General features: G+C 38.5%; 1 protein-coding gene across 6 annotated transcripts in view; it reads left to right on the top strand.

Moving 5' to 3' along the window:
• The window catches only part of plch1 (phospholipase C, eta 1), a 229,928-nt gene that overhangs the window by 69,418 nt on the left and 137,967 nt on the right, over positions 1-22,543 (top strand). The window lies entirely within an intron of this gene.

Here is a 22,543-nt window from a genome sequence, read left to right as displayed (position 1 = left end):
TTCCACTATCAAACCCACCCATTACATAACATGTGTATCTGCATTGTGATGGTTTTGCACATGTGTTGCGCAATAATTGGTGAGTGTCTGGAAAAACTGGTCAGTGGCACTATTGTGCGTGTCACTAGGGGGCAGAAAAGCCTCACATTAAGTGTCACGAGGCGTGCACTATTAGCCCCGGAGAGCTTTAAATATGTGTCTCTAATTGACTGCAATGTTGAAAGGACCCCCGCTGGGTCCATGGCTGCAGCATGTCACATGACTCATTCAGAACAATGACACCATTTTTTTAATTTTTTTTTTGCACTTTGGTCACAGTCTTCATGTAGGATTTTTTTTAAAGAGTCAAAAAAGGAGCAAATGGGGACATCATCTCCCTATTTAAAAAAAAAAAAGTCAAATGAATTCAGGCATCATCACATCATGACAAGACAAGAGGAAAAATCTCCCACGCCAAAGAAAATGGCTTTTCCCTGTAAAAAAATATATATGTGTGTTGATGAAGATGAATCTCAGCACGTTGTCTTTCGTCTTCGCCTGCCTCTTCCTCTCTGTCGCCCCGGGCCAGAGAAACAGCTAACAGACACCAGGGGAGTGCTTGCATCCTTCCTTCTCCTCCTCCTTCCCTTCTCCTCTTTTTAGTGAATTCTATTAACCTCCCTTGCTATTCCACATGCATGTGGTTTCTTTTTTTTAAATGAAACGTTTGGCGAATAATAGCATTTTGCAGCTATTTACTTTCAAGCACATTTCTCACCGTAATATAAACAAACCTTGTTGACCTACAATTTATTTCCATAGTAAACAACAGAAAACAACATCTGTCGGAGGAGTCAAACTATCGCCATCGTTAAATCTTCAGCTGTACAGGCAATATTTAAAAGTACAAACCCCAAAACCGGTGAAGTTGGCACATTGTGTAAATGGTAAATAAAAACAGAATATGATGGTTTGCAAATCCTTTTCAACCTATATTCAATAGAATAGACTGCAAAGACAAGATACTTAACGTTCGAGCTGGTAAACTTTATTTTTTGCAAATATTAGCTCATTTGGAATTTGATGCCTGCAACATGTTTCAAAAAAGCTGGCACAAGTGGCAAAAAAGACTGAGAAAGTTGAGGAATGCTCATTAGGGATGTCCGATAATGGCTTTTTGCCGATAGCCGATATTCCGATATTGTCCAACTCTTTAATTACTGATACCGATATCAACCGATACCGATATCAACCGATATATACAGTCGTGGAATTAACACATTATTATGCCTAATTTGGACAACCAGGTATGGTGAAGATAAGGTACTTTAAAAAAACATTAACAAAACAAAACAAGATAAATACATTTAAAAGATTTTCTTGAATAAAAAAGAAAGTAAAACAATATAAAAACAGTTACATAGAAACTAGTAATTAATGAAAATGAGTAAAATTAACTCTTAAAGGTTAGTACTATTAGTGGACCAGCAGCACACACAATCATGTGTGCTTACGGACTGTATCCCTGCAGACTGTACTGATCTATATTGATATATAATGTAGGAACCATAATATTAATAACAGAAAGAAACAACCCTTTTGTGTGAATGAGTGTGGGAGGGAGTTTTTTTGGGTTGGTGCACTAATTGTAAGTGTATCTTGTGTTTTCTATGTTGATGTAATAAAAAAAAAAAAAAAAAAAAAAAAAAAAAAAAAAAAAATTAAAACAGCCGATACCGATAATAAAAAACGATACCGATACTTTCCGATATTACATTTTAACGCATTTATCGGCCGATGATATTGGCAGGCCGATATTATCGGACATCTCTAATGCTCATCAAACACTTATTTGGAACAGCCCACAGGTGAACAGGCTAATTGGGAACAGGTGGGTGCCATGATTGGGTATGAAAGCAGCTTCCATGAACTGCTCAGTCATTCACAAACAAGAACGGGGCGAGGGTCAGTTGTCAATGTCATGACAACTGTCGAACAGTTAAGAACTGGACCCCAGGAAGAAAAGTCTCCACTGCGGTGTAGACTAATGGGGATCCTTAATAAACTAAACTAAACTAAACATTTCTCAACCAACTATTGGAAGGAATTTAGTGATTTCCCCATATACGGTCCGTAATATCATCAAAAGGTTCAGAGAATCTGGATAAATCACTGCACGTAAGCGGCAAGGCTGAAAACCAACAATGAATGCCCGTGACCTTCGATCCCTCAGGCGGTACTGCATCAAAAACCGACATCAGTGTGTAAAGAATATCACCACATGGGCTCAGGAACACTTCAGAAAACCACTGTCAGTAACTACAGTTGGTCGCTACATCTGTTAGTGCAAGTTAAAGCTCTACTATGCAAAGCCAAAGCCATTTATCTACAACACCCAGAAACGCTTCCCTGGGCCCGAGCTCATCTAAGATGGACTGATGCAAAGTGGAAAAGTGTTCTGTGGTCTGACAAGTCCACATTTCAAATTGAGTTTGGAAACTGTGGACGTTGTGTCCTCCGGACCAAAGAGGAAAGGAACCATCCGGATTGTTATAGGCGCAAAGTTGAAAAGCCAGCATCTGTGATGGTATGGGGGTGTATTAGTGTCCAAGGCATGGGTAACTTACACATCTGTTAAAACAAAAACATTTAGTCTCAACTCTAATGAATAATGTAAAGGGTATAGTGGGTCACGTTTTGTTGTGGTGGTTGAGTTGGTTGTGACCCCAGGATGGAGAGACGGCTGGTGAAGTGCAGGTCAAAATGTATTTAATGTCCAGCCACCCCCCCGCCACCCGAGAGGGACAAGCGACAGAAAAAATGGACGGATGGATGGAGGACAAAACAACAATAGTGCTGCAGGAAAGTACACGAGAAGCGGAGGGAAAGCTATGTGGCATGATGGTACAAAGCAAAAAATGATCAAACGGACAGGGCTGGCATAAGAAGAAGCCTGATTGGCAAATAGGGACAGGTGAGGGAGCCAGCGCTCAGACTTACTGTAAGTGGTGGTAAATGGACAAAAACAGGAAGTGGAAACAAATATAGGCGTGCTTTACAGAATATAAAAATAAATACATTCAACTAAAAATAACTAATACCCCGTATGTTGTCATACTGACAATCTTAGACTGTCATTATATATATATATATATATATATATATATATATATATATATATATATATATATATATATATATATATATATACACGTATGTATGTATGTATGTATGTATGTATGTATGTATGTATGTATGTATATATATATATATATATATATATATATATATATATATATATATATATATATATATATATATATACGGTATATATATACACACATACACACGTATGTATGTATGTATATATACATACATACATACGTGTGTATGTGTGTATATATACATATATACATACATACGTGTGTATGTGTGTATATGTATATATATATATATATATATATATATATTATGACAGTCTAAGATTGTCAGTATGACAACATACGGGGTATTACTTATTATATTGATCTCACAGGACAATTATATATATATATATATATATATATATATATATATATATATATATATATATATATATATATATATATATACACACGTACGTACCTATGTACGTATGTATGTATGTATGTATGTATATTAAAGTTAAAGTTAAAGTACCAATGATTTTCACACACACACTAGGTGTGGTGAAATTATTCTCTGCCTTTGACCCATCACCCTTGATCACCCCCTGGGAGGTGAGGGGAGCAGTGAGCAGCAGCGGTGGCCGCGCCCGGGAATCATTTTTGGTGATTTAACCCCCAATTCCAACCCTTGATGCTGAGTGCCAAGCAGGGAGGTAATGGGTCCCATTTTTATAGTCTTTGGTATGACCCGGCCGGGATTTGAACTCCCAACCTACCGATCTCAGGGCGGACACTCTAACCACTAGGCCACTGAGTAAAATATATATAAAATATATATATATATATATATATATATATATATATATATATATATATATATATATATATATATATATATATATATATATATATAAACAGTTATCTCAACGTCCCCTCGGACGAGCTGACTGACGTCGACATAAACGGTTGTCGACATAACTAACCGTTGAGGATTGTTGACATTATTGCCCTCGATTTATGCATATTTTAAACTTAGTTTTTCTGTTTGAATATGATTTTGTAGCGTTTGAAATTTTGTGTATGGTTCTGAGGTGTGATTCAAAGGTTTGGCTGTAGGGGGCAGTGACAATGAAAAGTAGCGACTTTGGCCTCTGTTTGTGTTTATTTCCTGTCCACGCTCTTATTTTGGTTCCATTTTCCTGCATGTCTCCCTGAGCGCTCGTTTCCCTCACCTGTCCCTGATTGGCAGCCTGGCACACCTTGTTGCAGTTGCCAATCGGGCTACTATTTATGCCTGCCTCGCCCTCCAGTCAGGGCTCGAGGATTGTATCCTATATCCTATTGGCTGTCTCCTGGTTCCTGTTGGCTGTTTCCTGGTTCCTGTTTTCCCTCAATGTGCACTTACCAGTTGCACTATTTGTTTTTTGACTTTAAAGTCATGTTTTCCTGCGATACGCCTACCCTCTAAAGTAGGGCCTAGCAGAAGTTTGACAACCTCGTGTGTGAATGTGAGTGTGATGGTTGTCTGTCTGCCTCAAGTGCAGGTAGGATAGGCTCCAGCCACCCACCCCTCCCGTGACCCCGAGAGGGACATGCGGTAGAAATGGATGGATGGATGAAATTTACAAGGTTTCACTTGTTTTTGTCCAGCAACCGATGCTTGTTTTTTTTACAAGTCGAGCATAGCGTTGTCCCGATACCAATATTTTGGTACCGGTACCAAAATGTATTTATATACTTTTCGATACTTTTCTAAATAAAGGCGACCACAAAAATGGCCTTATTGGCTTTATTTTAACAAAACAATCTTACGGTACATTAAACATATGTTTCTTATTACAAGTTTGTCCTTAAATAAAATGGTAAACATACGAAACAACTTTTCTTTTATTTGTAAGCAAGCAAACAAAGGCTCCTAATTTAGTCTGCTGACGTATCTAGTAACATTTTCATTTTCCATTCTATTATTTTGTCAAAATTATTAAGGACAAGCAGTAGAAAATGAATTATTAATCTACTTGTTCATTTACTGTTAATATCTGATTACTTTCTCTTTTAACATGTTCTATCTGCACTTCTGTTAAAACGTAATAATGACTTATTCTTCTGTTGTTTGGATACTTTACATTAGTTTTGGATGATACCCCAAATTTGGGTATCGATCCGATACCAAGTAGTTACAGGATCATACATTGGTCATAATTTAAGTCCTCATGTGTCCAGGGACGTATTTCCTGAGTTTATAAACATAATATACATTTTTAAAAAAAGGAAAAAATATTTTGTGATGCTAAAAATATCGATGTACTCATAGTAGTATCGACTAGATACGCTCCTGTACTTGGTATCATTACAGTGGATGTCAGGTGTAGATCCACCAATGGCGTTTGTTTACATTGTGTTGGTGTGTAGTGAAGCATGTTTAGCTATTCCTCGTCCTGCAGGGATGATACTTGTAAGAAACTTACTTTATTTGTCGCCACGGAGACGAGGATTAGTGATTTAGAAGTAGCTAAAACACTGCAGACTGCGGCTGGACGTTAGCAGCTAGCTAGCGAGCCATGTCTCAAAGCACCTCTTCCTGAGGGCATTTCAGTGTTATAACTTCACCTTTATTGTTAGTTTTTAAGCCAAAATTGTTATGGTTACTAAGGGGAGATGACGGCAACAGACACCAGGGGAAAGTATGTAGCTCTGAGATTTATTATATATATAGACTAGGGATGTCCCGATCCAGGTTTTTGCACTTCCGATCCGATACCGATATTGTTTTTGCATTTCCGATCCGATACCGATACTGACCGATACCGATACTGACCGATACTGGCCTATCCGAGCATGTATTAAAGTTTAAAGTTATTTAGCCTACTTAGTTGTCAGAATCATGTTGAAAAGGGTTTTAGTACTCTTGATAACAACTAGCCAGCTGAATTAGGGGAGTTTGAATAATACACAATGGTTGGTAACAAGAAATTGACCTGTTTATTCAAGGATAAACACAAAATAGACAAAATTATACATGACAAACAGAAATGGCATCATTGAACTAGGGCTGTGCGTTATGGCCTTTTTGTTAATATTGCGATATTTTAAGGCCATATTGCGATACACAATATATATCTCGATATTTTGTCTTAGCCTTGAATGAACACTTGATGCATATAATCACAGCAGTATGATGATTCTATGTGTTTTGATTGATTGATTGAGACTTTTATTAGTAGGTTGCACAGTGAAGTACATATTCCGTACAATTGACCACTAAATGGTAACACCCGAATAAGTTTTTCAACTTGTTTAAGTCGGGGTCCACTTCATTATACAGATATATACTATCAGATATATACTATCATCATAATACAGTCACCACACAAGATAATCACATTGAATTATTTACATTATTTATAATCCAGGGTGTGGAGGGGGGCACCGGATGTAAGTGTCAAAAAGACAGCCAAAAGAGTTTGAGATGAGAATAAATCTAAAGTTAAAATATAGGGTAGAAATGCACCCATTTGCAGGAAATGTAGTCTTGATTTTCAAAATTTTCTTTCAAGGCTTGCATGTCTACATTAAAACATTCTTCTTCATACTGCATTAATATATGCTACTTTTAAACTTTCATGCAGAGAAGGAATTTACAACTAAAAAAATCACTAATTTTTTCATACGGTGTTGATGTGGAAATTTTTGCCTCGGCATTTTGATGGTGTGGACGTGTGGCACCGAATGGAGATAAGCGTCTCGACAGACGTCACAATATTTGAACAATGATGACGAAAACTGTTTTCTCTGTCGTGTCCGTGTGTCGAAAATTGTTATGCGCTTATTTTTTTATTTGATTTTGTGCGTGGCATAGATTTGCTATGCGCAGAGGACGCTTAAACAGTGCGCAATTGCACAGACGAGCACCTTAGAGGGAGCGTTGCTCGCACGGCTGCGCTAGCATCACAGCTAACGTTAGCCATGCTGCTACCTCTCTGCTCGGGGAGGACGTATACGTATGTGACGTATGACGTGACAGTATGTGACGTATGACGTGACAGTATGTGACGTGTGTAAGAAGGTGCACTTGCTGTCTGTGAGAGGGAGACACAGGAAAGAGTGAGAAGAGCCTGTCGTGTAATGCCAGCAGCTAAAAGCAACTGCGTGAGAATTCACAGACCTGTGGATGTGTTGAAGGTGTGCTGGAAAATGCGGAACGGAAATTACGGAGCAGCAGAAAAGTGGAATGTATTATTTAAATCGGTGCGTTGGAAAACACGGACCGGAGTTTTTTTTAAAAACTGGATCTGGATCGGCATTTTCCCATGCCTTGACGATATGCATTTTTTGGCAAATATTGGCAGCTGATCCGATCCAAATATCGGATCGGGACATCCCTAATATAGACCATATATATATATATATATATATAGATAATAATCAAACAATATTAAATATAATAACTAAGGAAATGGAGTGACACAAAACCCAAGAGTGTGTATGGTGTAAGACTATGTGTAGTATTTAACTGGAGCGTTTTACTGTAAATGTTGGTGAGAGCGAAGGAACGAGGCAGCCCATGGGGCAGGCAGATGGTCCAGGGCGAGAGAGAGGCGTCAGAGTCCGAGTCCATGCGAGGGGTCGAGGATCGAGGGTGGCAGTCCAAAGTCTAAAAGAGAAGTCGAGGCGCACAGTTTGATCACGCGGGGACGAAGGCAGATTGCTGGGGAGGACGACAAGGAAGAACAATGAAACAAGGAGGGAGAACCGTAGAGAGAGAGAGAGAGAAAGAGAGAGCATAAAGCTGGGTACCGGCTTATGGTACAGAAGACTATATTCCAGCGCGGGTTGGCAGGTTGAGCAGGCTTATGAAGGCAGCTCGTTCATCGCGGGCAGGTGCGCAGTTTGCAGATTGTCTGCAGGCGCCAGGAGGCACGAGTAGGCACGCCCGCAGCGGAGAGAGAGCGCTCATCAGGACGCAAAGATGAGGGCGCATTGGAATGCTTCTAAGTACTCTGTATGTGTGCGCTGCCAAACATGCTCCTCTTTTCGCAAAACCATTTTAATTAACAGGGGATTCACAAAATGTATATTTTTCAATGGCCAGGCCTGTTGGTGACTTTTTAAAAAATTGAAGGTGGCCAAAGGTCTGTACTCTAAGCCTGTGGCCAGAATTAATAGCATATTGCACTCATGCCCAGACAGCTTAACACCTGTTTGAACGACAACTTTTCCCTTTTTTCCCCCTCATCCCCTCTGCGAAAAACGATAATAATAATATTAATCCACCCAAAGGCTTTGCCTATTTCGTTGCACTTTCGCTAACACTTTTTCCATCCCTCTGGCGAGCCCAAATGAGCAAGCGGGCTGCTTCTTAGGCTCCTTGAGATCAGACAGTTTGCATGACAGAACGGTACTGCTGCCAAAGATACTGTATCTCAATCTGCTCACAGTCATGCAGCCATGCCAGCTTTGGGAGGAAGAAAGACTGAGCTTAAACCTCACGGGGAAAGTCAACATCAACGTGTGCTGACACACACACATGCACACACACACACACACACGCACACATTCTTGTATTTGTTACCTTCTTGAGACTTCCGAAAAATGCCTACCTCTATAGGTCCACCCTTTCTAGACATAAAGATTTGTATTTACAACATTATTAATATATACATACTACCAAATATAAAAAAGCTTGTTGTGAAAAATTAGTTGGAATTTCACAATAAAAAGGTCACAAGAAAAACTTGGAATTTTGGCAGTATTCTGATAAAAGTCGTAATTTTAATCAAGGCAAGTCAAAATCTTACAAGAAAAACTGAGCATTTGTGCAATATTATGATAAAAGTTGGAATTTTACTCAATAACACTCGCAATTGTACAAGAAAAGCTTCCAATTTTGGCAATTTTATGAAAAGAGTCGTAATTTTACTCGGCAAAAGTCACAATTTTATAAGAAAACTTTAAAATGTTGGCAATATTATAATAATAATAATCGGAATTTTAACCTGGCAAAACTATGACAAAAGTCATAGTTTTACTCCAAAAATGTCACTATTTTACAAAAACAAAAAAAGTTGGCAATATTTTGATAAAAGTCTGAATTTTATATGACGAATGTCACCATTCTGCATTAAAAAGTAATAATTTTACATTAAAAAAGTAATTATTTTATGAGAAAATATTGCAATATTACAGAAACAGAAAGAATATGAGAAATTGTTCCCAATGATTTTTAATCTTCATTATTTACTTCAAGTTATTACAGCATGTCTATATACATATTTATTTATTTTTTTTAATCAATTTTGGCCAAAGGGGGCGCATTTCAATTTCTCACACACACTTGTTATTACATATGTTGGCCAGAGGGGGAGCAGTTACAAAGTTTTACACACACTTGTTATTTCATATGTTGACCACTTTTAAAACCGACACACAGTCGATTTGAAAAATCCCTCCTTTTTTGGACCACCCTCATTTTGATAGATTTCACCACCAGGGGTGCAAATGAGACATTCTCTATTAGATGCAATGGTTTTCCGTATTGGGACCATGATTTATGTCATAACTTTTTCACATCTCCTCATATGGAAGGTACTTTTCCTTGTTGATGTCACAAGAAGGGTAAAAATACAAGAAAACACACACGCAGAAGCACACACACATTCTTGTATTTTTTACCTTCTTGAGACCTCCAAAAAATGCCTACCTCTATAGGACCACCCTTTCTAGATATATAAAGATTTGTATTTCCAACATTATTAATATATACATACTATGCAAATATAAAAAAGCTTGTTGTGAAAAATTAATTGGAATTTCACAAGAAAAAGGTCACAATTTCACAAGAAAAACTTGGAATTTTGGCAGTATTCTAATAAAAGTCGTAATTTTACTCAACGCAAGTCAAGATCTTACAAGAAAAACTGAACATTTGTGCAATATTATGATAAAAGTTGGAATTTTACTCAATAACACTCGCTATTGTACAAGAAAAGCTTCCAATTTTGGCAATTTTATGAAAAGAGTCGTAATTTTACTCGGCAAAAGTCACAATTTTATAAGAAAACTTTAAAATGTTGGCAATATTATAATAATAATAATCGGAATTTTACCTTGCAAAAGTCATAGTTTTAATCCAAAAATGTCACTATTTCATAAGAACAAAAAAAGATGGCAATATTTTGACAAAAGTTGGAATTTTCGATGACGAATGTCACCATTTTGCATTAAAAAGTAATAATTCTACATAAAAACAGTAATTATTTTATGAGAAAAATATTGTAATATTACAGAAACAGAAAGAATATGAGAAATTGTTCCCAATGATTTTTAATCTTCATTATTTACTTCAAGTTATTACAGCAAAGGGGGCACATTTCAATTTCTTACACGCACTTGTTATTACATATGTTGGCTAGAGGGGGAGCACTTACAAAGTTTTACACACACTTGTTACATATGTTGGCCAGAGGGGGAGCACTTACAAAGTTTTACACACACTTGTTATTTCATATGTTGACCACTTTTTAAAACCGACACACAGTCGATTTGAAAAATCTCTCCTTTTTGGGACCACCCTAATGTTGATAGATTTCACCACCAGGGGTGCAAATTAGACATTCTCTATTATATGCAATGTTTTTCTGTATTGGGACCATGATTTATGTCATAACTTGTTCACACCTCCTCATATAAAAGGTACTTTTCCTTGTTGATGTCTCAATAATTTTTTTTTGAATTTGAAGTATTTATTTCAAACCTGCACAATACAACAACAAACTTTTTTTTTTTTTTTTTTTTACATTTTGGCAGAGACATTTATGCAAGGCTTGAAAAGGGATTGGATGAAGCAATTGCTTATAATATCCCAACCTCTCTCACTCACTCCACATTTAACATAAACAATATAATACAAGAACAATAATATACAAACAAAAACAAGAAAAACTCCTATACACTAACAATACAATAGTACCACTGTTACTATGGGACAAGACAAGACGAGACAAAACACACACACACACACACACACACACACACACACACACAAACACACACACACACACACACACACACACTATGATGAAGACTTCAGTTCCTTGCTTTGATGTAAAGAGCTGAACTCCTCTACTTGGGTAGACCCCCTGCAGCGATGTCGGTGTGTGCACATTTTCATGCTGCACTTGTTTTTTTTGTTTTTTCTGCCCCAAGAGCCCCCGCCCCACTCCTTATTCTCCAAGGGAAACCTGAGAACTCGTTTGTAGCCCCGGCTACTTGTAGCGCTGCTTTGAGCGCTTCCTAATTAGCTGCAGACAGTGACTGGGAGATAAGAGTCTTTGGTCTTTATGTGAGTCATTTTCCAATATTATTAAACTTGTAAGGCATTCATGCAAAAGTGAGTGCAGTAACATATTTTGGGCATTTTCCATGGTCTAGTGTAGGAGTTTACTGATCGAATATTAATATCAGTGTTACGAGTACAGGGGAAGAAGACGGCACAGAGACCAGGGACGGCGTTTAACTCTATATTTATTAATATACTAACAATATAATGGAGTGTGACTAATCCAAAATGTGTATGTGTGTGACTATGTGTAGCGAGTATCTGTAGAGGGTTAGCGGAAGGGTTGAGCGAGATGCAAAAGTCCAAGAGTGGGCACGGCAGGCTCGTAGGTCTGCGGGCAGGCGTGAGGTCAAGTGCAGAAGCGAGGCGTCAAAGTCCCTGTCCAGGCGTGGAGGTCGAGATCCAAGAGCCAGTCAAGGAACCAGAGGGAATACGGGGAGACGAGACACATAGCTCGTAGCGCGCGAGAGAGAGAGAGAGAGAGAGAGAGAGAGAGAGAGAGAGAGAGAGAGAGAGAGAGAGAGAGAGAGAGAGAGAGTGTGTGCATAGAGCTAGGGTTTGTCGGCTTACTGTACGGGAACAGGTCGCTACGTTCTGGCCCGGAACGCTGGTTTGCACTGGCTTAAGAAGCCCCGGAAGCTCATCAGCGACAGGTGTGTAGATTGCTGATGGAAAGCAGCTGCCTGCTTCAGCCGGAGTGGCGCACGCAGAAACGCGCTTGGAGGTACGCCCGGGTTATGACAATCAGACCGATACCAGCTGAAGATTATATTGATTTAAATCTAAAATCACCGATATAAGCGTTCCGATAACAAGCAGTCCTCTACAGGGCCGCCCTTTCTGACATGCAGATCCGGCGTTGTGCGTAAGGCCACCAGTCTCCCCACCAGTGTCTTACAAAGCAAACATGCTAGCGGGGACTGTTTGTTTATTTATTTATTTGATAAGGACATTGCACAATAAATACATTGCCACACCAGATGTACAGTACAGGCCAAAAGTTTAGACACACCTTCTCATTCAATGTGTTTTCTTTATTTCCATGAGTATTTACATTGTAGATTGTCACTGGAGGCATCAAAACTATGAATGAACACATGTGGAGTTACTGTATGTACTTCACAAAAAAAGGTGAAATAACTGAAAACTGTTTTTTTATTCTAGTTTCTTCAAAATAGCCACCATTTGCTCTGATTACTGCTTTGCACACTCTTGGCATTCTCTCGATGAGCTTCAAGAGGTAGTCGCCTAAAATTGCTTTCCCTTCACATGTGTGGCTTATCAGGGTTGATTAGTGGAATTTCTTGGCCCAAGAATTTGGAGGTAATCCTCCTTTTACATTGTCCCATTTAAAGCACCAGTTCCATTGCACAAATTGAGCTGTTTGGCCACAATACCCAGCAATATATTTTGAGGAAAAAAGGTAAGGCCTTTAATCTTAGGAACACCATGCCTACCGTCAAGCATGGTGGTGGTAGTATTATGCTCTGGGCCTGTTTTGCTGCCAATGCAACTAGAGCTTTAAATGGGACAATGAAAAAGAAGGATTACCTCCAAATTCTTCAGGACAACCAAAAATCATCAGCCCGAAGGTTGGGTCTTGGGCGCACTTGGGTGTTCCAGCAGGACAATGACCCCAAACACACGTCAAAAGTGGTAAAAGAATGGCTCAATCAGGCTAGGATTAAGGTTTTAGAATGGCCTCCCAAAGTCCTGACTGTGGACAATGTTGAAGAAACAAGTTCATGTCAGAAAACTAACACATTTAGCTGAACTGCACCAATTTTGTCAAGAGGAGTGGTCAAAAATTCAACCAGAAGCTTGTGGATGGCTACCAAAAGCGCCTTATTGCAGTGAAACTTGCCAAGGGACATGTAAGCAAATATTAACATTGCTGTATGTATACTTTTGACCCAGCAGTTTTGGTCACATTTTCAGTAGACCCATAATAAATTCATAAAAGAACCAAACTTCATGAATGTTTTTTGTGACCAACAAGTATGTGCTCCAATCACTCTATCACGAAAAAATAAGAGTTCTAGAAAGTATTGGAAACTCAAGACAGCCATGACTTTATGTTCTTTACAAGTGTATGTAAACGTTTGATCGCGACTGTGTGTGTGTGTATATATATATATATATATATATATATATATATATATATATATATATATATATATACCTTATTTTTCGGACTATAAGTCGCAGTTTTTTTCATAGTTTGGCCGGGGGTACGACTTATACCCAGGAGCGACTTATGTGTGAAATTATTAACACATTACTGTAAAATATCAAATAATATTATTTAGGTCATTAACGTAAGAGACTAGACGTATAAGATTTCATGGGATTTAGCAATTAGGAGTGACAGATTGTTTGATAAACGTATAGCATGGTTATAGTTATTTGAATGACTCTTACCATAATATGTTACGTTAACATACCAGGCACGTTCTCAGTTGGTTATTTATGCGTCATATAACGTACACTTATTCAGCCTGTTATTCACTATTCTTTATTTATTTTAAATTGCCTTTCAAATGTCTATTCTTGGTGTTGGCTTTTATCAAAGAAATTTCCCCCAAAAATGCGACTTATACTCCAGTGCGACTTTTATATGTTTTTTCCCTTCTTTAGTATGTATTTTCGGCCGGTGCGACTTATTCTCCGAAAAATACGGTATGTATGAACATGAGGTAGATAAACTCAACTTGGTCATTTGAAAAGTAGCTCGCCTGTTGAAAAACTGTTTGAGTTTGAGTTTGAGTTTATTTCGAACATGCATGCATACAACATGATACATCACAATTTCCAGTTTCTCTTTTCAACATGTTCAAAAAGGAGTAGGAAGAAGCAGAGCTTATTTAATCCTACCCCTTTACTTTTACATAACATTTGCTAAAACTTTTGTTCACTTTCTGTTCTCAATTTATTCACAATCTACTGCATAAGTAATCACAATAAAATAAATAAATAAATAATACTCGGTGAAGTAAGTTACATTTCATATGATGAGATGAGTAAGATTATTTTGAGAATGAATGAATGGATGGATGAAATAAATTCAGAATGTTTATCATGGTTCTTCTTCTTTGTACTTTGTAAACACTTTGAAGAGTTTCTTGAAGTGGATCATATTAGTACATTGATTGCTTTGCTTAATCCATTCCATAATTTAATTCCACATACTGATATACTGAAGGTCTTAAGTGTTGTACGTGCATACAAATGTTTTAAATTACATTTTTCTCTAAGATGATATTTCTCCTCTTTCTTTGAGAAGAATTGTTGTATATTTTTGGGTAGACGACTCAGTGGCCTAGTGGTTAGAGTGTCCGCCCTGAGATCGGTAGGTTGTGGGTTCAAACCCCGGCCGAGTCATACCAAAGACTATAAAAATGGGACCCATTACCTCCCTGCTTGGCACTCAGCATCAAGGGTTGGAATTGGGGGTTAAATCACCAAAAATGATTCCCGGGCGCGGCCACCGCTGCTGCCCACTGCTCCCCTCACCTCCCAGGGGGTGATCAAGGGTGATGGGTCAAATGCAGAGAATAATTTCGCCACACCTAGTGTGTGTGTGACAATCATTGGTACTTTAACTTTAACTACTTTAACTTTTAGCAGGTTATAGTTTGCTTTGTGCATAATTTTAGCCGTTTGCAAATTCACTCTGTCGTGGAATTTCAGTATCTTTGATTCAATAAATAAAGGGTTTGTATGTTCTCTATATCCAACATTACGTATTATACTGTGGGCACCCCTTGTATACAAATTGCTTTTCTTAGATTCAAAATGGGTCATTTGGAAAAAAAAAAAAATTCATCAGCTATGCGTAAAATAAACGGTCCATTTATTTAACTGATTTTGTACCATTGAAACATTTATTTGTTTTCAGTAGGATGGATGAATCACTCTTAATTGACTGAACTCCTGTTTCAATGCCAGTGTTGTGTTAAGTAGATTAATAGTGTTGCTGTGCCACAGTGGATGTATCTGTGCTGTTTGTAGCCAAGGAGTGCATTCCATTTTGATCAGTGGTTATGCCCACACCTGCCTCACCATCATATTTTGTAATTATGTCCCAGCAGTAATGCTGCAGACTATGGGTCTTTTCTGCTAAGGCTTTGCATGTACGAAAACGTGTGCAAACTAGATAGTACACACAAAACTGATCTACTTCGCTTATGCTTGTGAACTAACTCAACTTGTTTTTAAAAGGCACTTTTCTGTTAAAAACGCTGAGTTTGTTCTTATAACACAGAGAGAGGTTTAAAGAGAGATCTAGTTAGTAGTAGAAGTTTAATTTTAATGTTTACCAATTGAAGCCTCTTCTCTGGTACCTGGATATTATGCTTTTTGTAACAACGCCACAATGAATGTCAACTTTCCAACTGTTCACTTTGGTGCATTACTTTCACTTTAAATAATCTGAACAGTCCAGTTGCAATCGATTGAATGCCCTGAGAACACAATGACTTAGATGAATGTGATGATCCATTGGCATTGTTCTTCGAATCTTTAAGTACAAATCCCAAAACCAGTCAAGTTGGTACATTGTGTAATTCGTAAATAAAAAACGAAATACAATGATTTGCAAATCCTTTTCAACTTATATTCAATTGAATATACTGCAAAGACAAGATATTTAATGTTCAAACATAAAAATATATATATATATTTTTGCAAATAATCTCTAACTTAGAATTTAATGACAGCAACACATTGCACAGGGGCATTTTTTTTTACCACAGTGTTAAAATGGCCTTTCCTTTTAACAACACTCAGTAAATGTTTGGGAACTGAGGAGACACATTTTTGAAGCTTTTCAGGTAGAATTCTTTCCCATTCTTGCTGTTCAACAGTCCAGGGGTCTCCATTGTCATATTTTAGGCTTCATAATGCACCACCATTTTCAATGGGAGACAGGTCTGGACTGTATACAGGCAGGCCAGTCTAGTACCCGCACTCTTTTACTATGAAGCCACGCTGTTGTAACACGTGCAGAATGTGGCTTGGCATTGTCTTGCTGAAATAAGCAGGGGCATCCATGAAAAAGACGTTGCTTGGATGGCAACATATGTTGCTCCAAATCCTGTATGTACCTTTCAGCATTAATGGTGCCTTCACAGATGTGTAAGTTACCCATGCCTTGGGCACTAATACACCCCCATACCATCACAGATGCTGGCTTTTGAACTTTGCGCCTGTAACAATCCTGAGGTTCTTTTCCTCTTTGGTCCGGAGGACACAACGTCCACAGTTTTCAAAAACAATTTGATATGTGGACTCGTCAGACCACAGACCACTTTTCCACTTTGCATCAGTCCATCTTAGATGAGCTCGGGCCCAGAGAAGCCGGTGGCGTTTCTGGGTGTTGTTGATAAATGGCTTTCGCATTGCATACTAGAGTTTTAACTTGCACTTACAGATGTAGCGACCAACTGTAGTTATTGACAGTGGTTTTCTGAAGTGTTCCTGAGCTCATTTGGTGATATCCTTTACACACTCAGTTTTTGATGCAGTACCGCCTGAGGGATCGAAGGTCACGGGGCATGATGCTTACATGCAGTGATTTCTCCAGATTCTCTGAACCTTTTGATGATATTACAGACCATAGATGGTGAAATCCCTAAATTCCTTGCAATAGCTCATTGAGAAATGTTGTTCTTAAACTGTTGGACAATTTGCTCACGCATTTGTTCACAAAGTGGTGACCCTCGCCCCATCCTTGTTTGTGAATGACCGAGCATTTAATGGAAGCTGCTTTTATACCCAATCATGGCACCCACCTGTTCTCAATTAGCCTGTTCACCTGTGGGATATTCCAAATAAGTGTTTGATGAGCATTCCTCAACTTTCTTAGTCCTTTTTGCCACGTGTGCCAGATTTTTTTAAACTTGTTGCAGGCATAAAATTCCAAATGAGCTAATGTTTGCAAGCAATAACAAAGTTTCTCAGTTCGAACATTAAATATCTTGTCTTTGCAGTCTATTCAATTGAATATAAGTTGAAAAGGATTTGCAAATCATTATATTCTGTTTTTATATACGATTTACACAACGTGCCAACTTCACTGGTTTTGGGTTTTGTAAATTGGCTAAATCAGGGTGACCAAACTGTGGGCCGGGTGCCATTTGAGGCTTGCAACTAATTTTAGTGGCTCGCTGCACATTCCTAAAATACTATTTCCAATAAAAACAACAAAAAAAAACATGAAAAGTGGAATAAAACAGCAGACAGCTTTTATTTACGAAATCTATACACTGTGCTGATTTTGAAAGCCTCCATTGATTATTCACTGAGCAGCCCTTGGTGGAAAAAGTTTGGACATCCCTGTTATGTGCTAGCTGATATGCTAACTGATTTGAGTTGAAGCTATAATCAATCAACCTGTAACGATCGGTTTTCGCCCGAGTCGGACCTCAACACAGAGAAGAAATAATAAGAATACTACTGTATTTTTTGGACTATAAGTTGCAGTTTTTTTCATAGTTTGGCCGGGCTCCAGTGCGACTTATGTATGTTTTTTTCCTTCTTTATTATGCATTTTTGGCAGGTGCGACTTATACTCCGGTGCGACTTATACTCCGAAAAATACGGTAACTAAAAGCGCAATCAAAAAGGAGTGAGGAAAAATAACTAAGGACGCACACAAAATGTGTGAAGAAACTGAAAACGCTAACAAAAGGTGTGTAGAGGAAACAGTAAACACTACAGGGCCACAGTTAACACTACAGAGCCATAGGAACGAGAAGCGTGAATCATCAGGAATCTACAGGCACCAACTGAATGGGCTGGATAGCTTAAGTAGTCAGGAGGAAATGGCTATCAAGTGAGTCGTGTTCTTATTAAGCTATCACACGTTCCTATTTCTGTACAGTATTGTTTAATTCATATAGCAGACATATATCAAACTTTCCAAGAGATGCCAAATATTGGACAGACAGGAAGTGTAAAGCTCTGATAGAAGAGAATATAGCCTAGTAATTTGTTCTACAGTGTCGCAGACCTCGCTCTTTAATTTGAGTGTCTGCTTGGATGAGGTGTCCAAGCCATCAACATCTTGCAGTCCCAACACAAGAACATTGCTATTTATAGCACCCAATCACACGCGCTAAATAAAATAAATTTACCGTTGTGGAGGGGGGCGTGGCCTGCGGGCCTGCCGCGGAACCGGGTGTGCAAGGACCGGCCTCGAAGACAGCGACAGGTGAGTGGATGGCCCAGGTGGGCCTTGTTATCTAATCACCTGTCGCCTTTATTAGCAGCAGCCGGAACGAGACACGGGAGTTGGAGTGGGAGCCAGAAAGAGAGAGACGGACTGAGAAAAAAGACAGTTTGCTGGAAAGCAAAAGCCTAGCACGACTTATGAAAATAAAACAGTGTTGTACCCTGAAATGCGGGCTTTGGTGGCAGTGTGTGGTGGTCCGCAGAACCCACTAGAGGGCAACCTCTACAACCGTATTTTCCGGACTATAAAGGCGCACTTAAAATATTTTTTTTTTCTCAAAACTCGACAGTGCACCTCATAACCTGGTGCGCCTAATGAACAGAATAATTCTGGTTTTGCTTACTGACCTCAAAGATATTTTATTTGGTGTATGGTGAAATGATAAGTGTGACCAGTAGATGGCAGTCACACATAAGAGATATGTGTGGACTGCAATATGACTCATGGAAACAACACCAACATTTTATATCCATCCATCCATTTTCTACCGCTTGTCCCTTTTTGGGTTTATGTTCAATTGAAAATATAGAACATTACACACTGCGCTCAAAAATCTATCAAAATGTTTTTGTACGACTTTGGTAAGCTATGAAGCCGCACCGCTTGATGGATTGTACTGTGCTTCAACATAGGAGTATTATTATGGTGTGTGTATAAGGTAAGACATATTATGTGGCGTTTTGTTTCGCAAGTGTAAGCAAAAGCAACTTTTCTTGCCCTCTGGTACCTGCTGATCTCTATTTGGGATCTGGAGTGGGAAAAAACCTCCATGCCATGCACACATAAACATGTTACATTTAACAGAGGGGGGAGTTGGAGCCATGGAGGTCTACTGCTGCTATGAAGCGGTGGTGAAGGTGTGGGTGGGGGAGGGGGTGTGTGTGTGTATATGCCCATTGTCTTGGGTGTGTTGATGTAGTGTCCATAGGCCTGGGGCCGTTCTGCATGCAAGCAAAAAGCGGAAGGAGATTTTTACAACAAAGTTCTAAAGCTTAGTGACATATGAGATTGTAGGTGGATTTTTTTTTTACCCTTCGCGTTCATATTTCACTGTTTGTTGCATTTTTGTTGCGTTTCGCTTGATTGTAAAATATGTGGATCAAGAGGGGGAGTGACGTTCATATGTTGTCAATATTCAGTGTTTTATCGTTCATAGTTAATATTGTAAATCCCACATTATTTTCATGTCCATTCTGGGTGTTTCATTTAGTAAAAAAAAATTAAAATTCCATTCCGTTTTTTTTAGCATTCAGACATCATTGTGAGGTTTTGTATATTAGTGTTCCTAAAAATAGACACATTTTTTTTCTCTAAATTTGGCTCCCCGAGGCAAAATAATTGCCCAGGCCTGCCCCAGTGTGTGAATGTGAGTGTGAATGTTGGCCCTGCGATGAGGTAGCGAATTGGTCAGGCTGTAGCTGGGATAGGCGCCAGCCCCCCCGCGTGACCCCAAAAGGGACAAGCGGTAGTAAATGGATGGAATCCTGCATTAGCAAATCGGTGAAGTCTTGCATGTGTTTGAGATGGAGTTGGAGACTCCATTAAAGCAAGGGTGGAGTGTTTGCTCTCATGCATTCATTTAGACTGACAGCCAACCCACTCAGGTTGTCAGTCGTCTCTCTGCTTTTTAATCCACTCTGCAAGGAAGGCTCGAGTCCTCGGTGCTCCATGACGCTGCACTTCCCTTCTTCATTATGCCGTCAATCTAACGGTGGCAGGTGATTATAGGAAGCCATATGTTACTTGCTTATTTTGGCCCGTCCAAGCAGGTGATGGAGTTTGGAGTCCGCTTGGGGCTGGAGCTCATTAACGTCACACCTGTGGTTCGGACATTTGTCCCAGCGTGGTGCCGCGCGACGTCATCAGTCACGCACAACTGTGCACAGTTAAATTATAATATATTGAAACAGAGAGTGAAATAATGTGTTGACATATACTGTATGTCATTATAGCTAGTATGGAGGTTCATTTGGGTCTTTATTGTGTGAATGCTTTGGAGCATTCACACATATGGTTTTTCTTCTTCTTCTTCTCCAGATTTTGGCGCGCTCTACCTTCCACATTTTTCATCCGATTCAAACCGCTCCCACTTTAAACTGTTCAGCCTATTCGGGAATCGCGGGCTTTCCCTTGACATCTTTCAAAAATTCCCAGATTTCCCAGAATTCCAGGTTTTCTGGGACATTTTTCCCATTCAAAATCAATTGGCCATTTTTCAAACTTCCACCATTTCCACATTTTTCAACCTATTCAAACCATTCCACCTTCAACACATTCCACTATTCTGGAAATTCAAACTTCCGTTTTTTTAAGTTCCCAAAAAATTCCCAAATTTTCAGGAATTTTCCATCGAAACGAATAGGAAATGTTTCCAAGTTGCACAATTCCCACATTTTTCAACCTATTCAAACCATTCCAACATCAACACAGTCCACTCATCCTGGACTTTCTCACTAACACTTTCCCAAGTTCCAAACCAAATTCCGGTTTTCCTGGAAATTATAACCCTTCAACATTGAAACCATGATTTTTTTTTTTTTAACTGGAAAAATTCCCGGTTTTCCCAAAATTCCAGGAATTCCGTAATACCATTTCTCAATTCAACATGTTACTACTTCAACATTTCTCCACCGATTTGAAAAATTCTAACACCAACCAATTCAACATTTCAAGTTTTTTATCATTTTCAAAAAAAAATCCTGCTTTTCCCGAAATTCCCAATTTTCTCTGAAATTCCCATTGAAATCAATGGAACATTCTTCAAAGTTCCACAATTCTGACATTTTTCATCTGATTCGAACCGTTCCAACTTCAAAATATTCAGCCTGTTCAGGAATTGTGTGATCTACTTCAACATTTCTAAAAAAAATTCCCGGATTACCCATGATTCATTTTTTTTTTTTTTGCATTTTCTCCATTCAAAATTTAGTGGCCATTTTTCAAACTTCCACAATTCCCACATTCTTTAACCAATTTAAAACCATTCCACCATTCTGGAAATTCAAACTACCCTTTTTCCAAGTTAAAAAAAATTCTAACCAATTCAGCTCATTCAGGGCATTAATGCTCCTAATCATTTTCAAAAAAAATCCAGCTTACCCTCAAAATTCCCAAATGTTCAGGAATTTTCAATCGAAATGAATAGGACATTTTTCCAAGTTGCACAATTCCCACATTTTTCAACCTATTCAAACCATTCCAACATCAACACAGTCCAATCATCCTGAACTTTCACACTAACACTTTCCAAGTTCCAAACCAAATTCCGGTTTTCCTGGAAATTCTAACTCTTTAACATTCAAACCATGAAGTTGTTTTTTTTTAACTGGAAAAATTCCCGGTTTTCCCAAAATTCCAGGAATTCCGTAATACCATTTCTCAATTCAACATGTTACTACTTCAACATTTCTCCACCGATTTGAAAAATTCCAACACCAACCATTTCAACATTTCAAGTTTTTTACCGTTTTCCAAAAAAATTCCCACTTTTTCCAAAATTCCCAATTTTTTCTGAAATTCCCATTGAAATCAATGGAACATTCTTCAAAATTCCACAATTCTCACATTTTTCATCTGATTCAAACCGTTCCAACTTCAAAATATTCAGCCTGTTCAGGAATTGTGTGCTCTACTTCAACATTTCTAAAAAAAAAAAATTCCCGCATTACCCATAATTCCTTTTTTTTGTGTGCATTTTCTCCATTCAAAATTTAGCGGCCATTTTTCAAACTTCCACAATTCCCACATTCTTCAAACCATTCAAACCATTCTACCATTCTGGAAATTCAAACTACCCTTTTTCCAAGTTAAATTTTTTTCCAGATTTTCCCGAAATTCCCTAGTACC

The sequence above is a fragment of the Nerophis lumbriciformis genome, linkage group LG17, assembly GCF_033978685.3.
Source record: "Nerophis lumbriciformis linkage group LG17, RoL_Nlum_v2.1, whole genome shotgun sequence".
Classification (NCBI taxonomy): domain Eukaryota; kingdom Metazoa; phylum Chordata; class Actinopteri; order Syngnathiformes; family Syngnathidae; genus Nerophis; species Nerophis lumbriciformis.
Note: the sequence above shows the minus strand (reverse complement) of the source record. Positions and strands in the feature narration are given on the sequence as shown.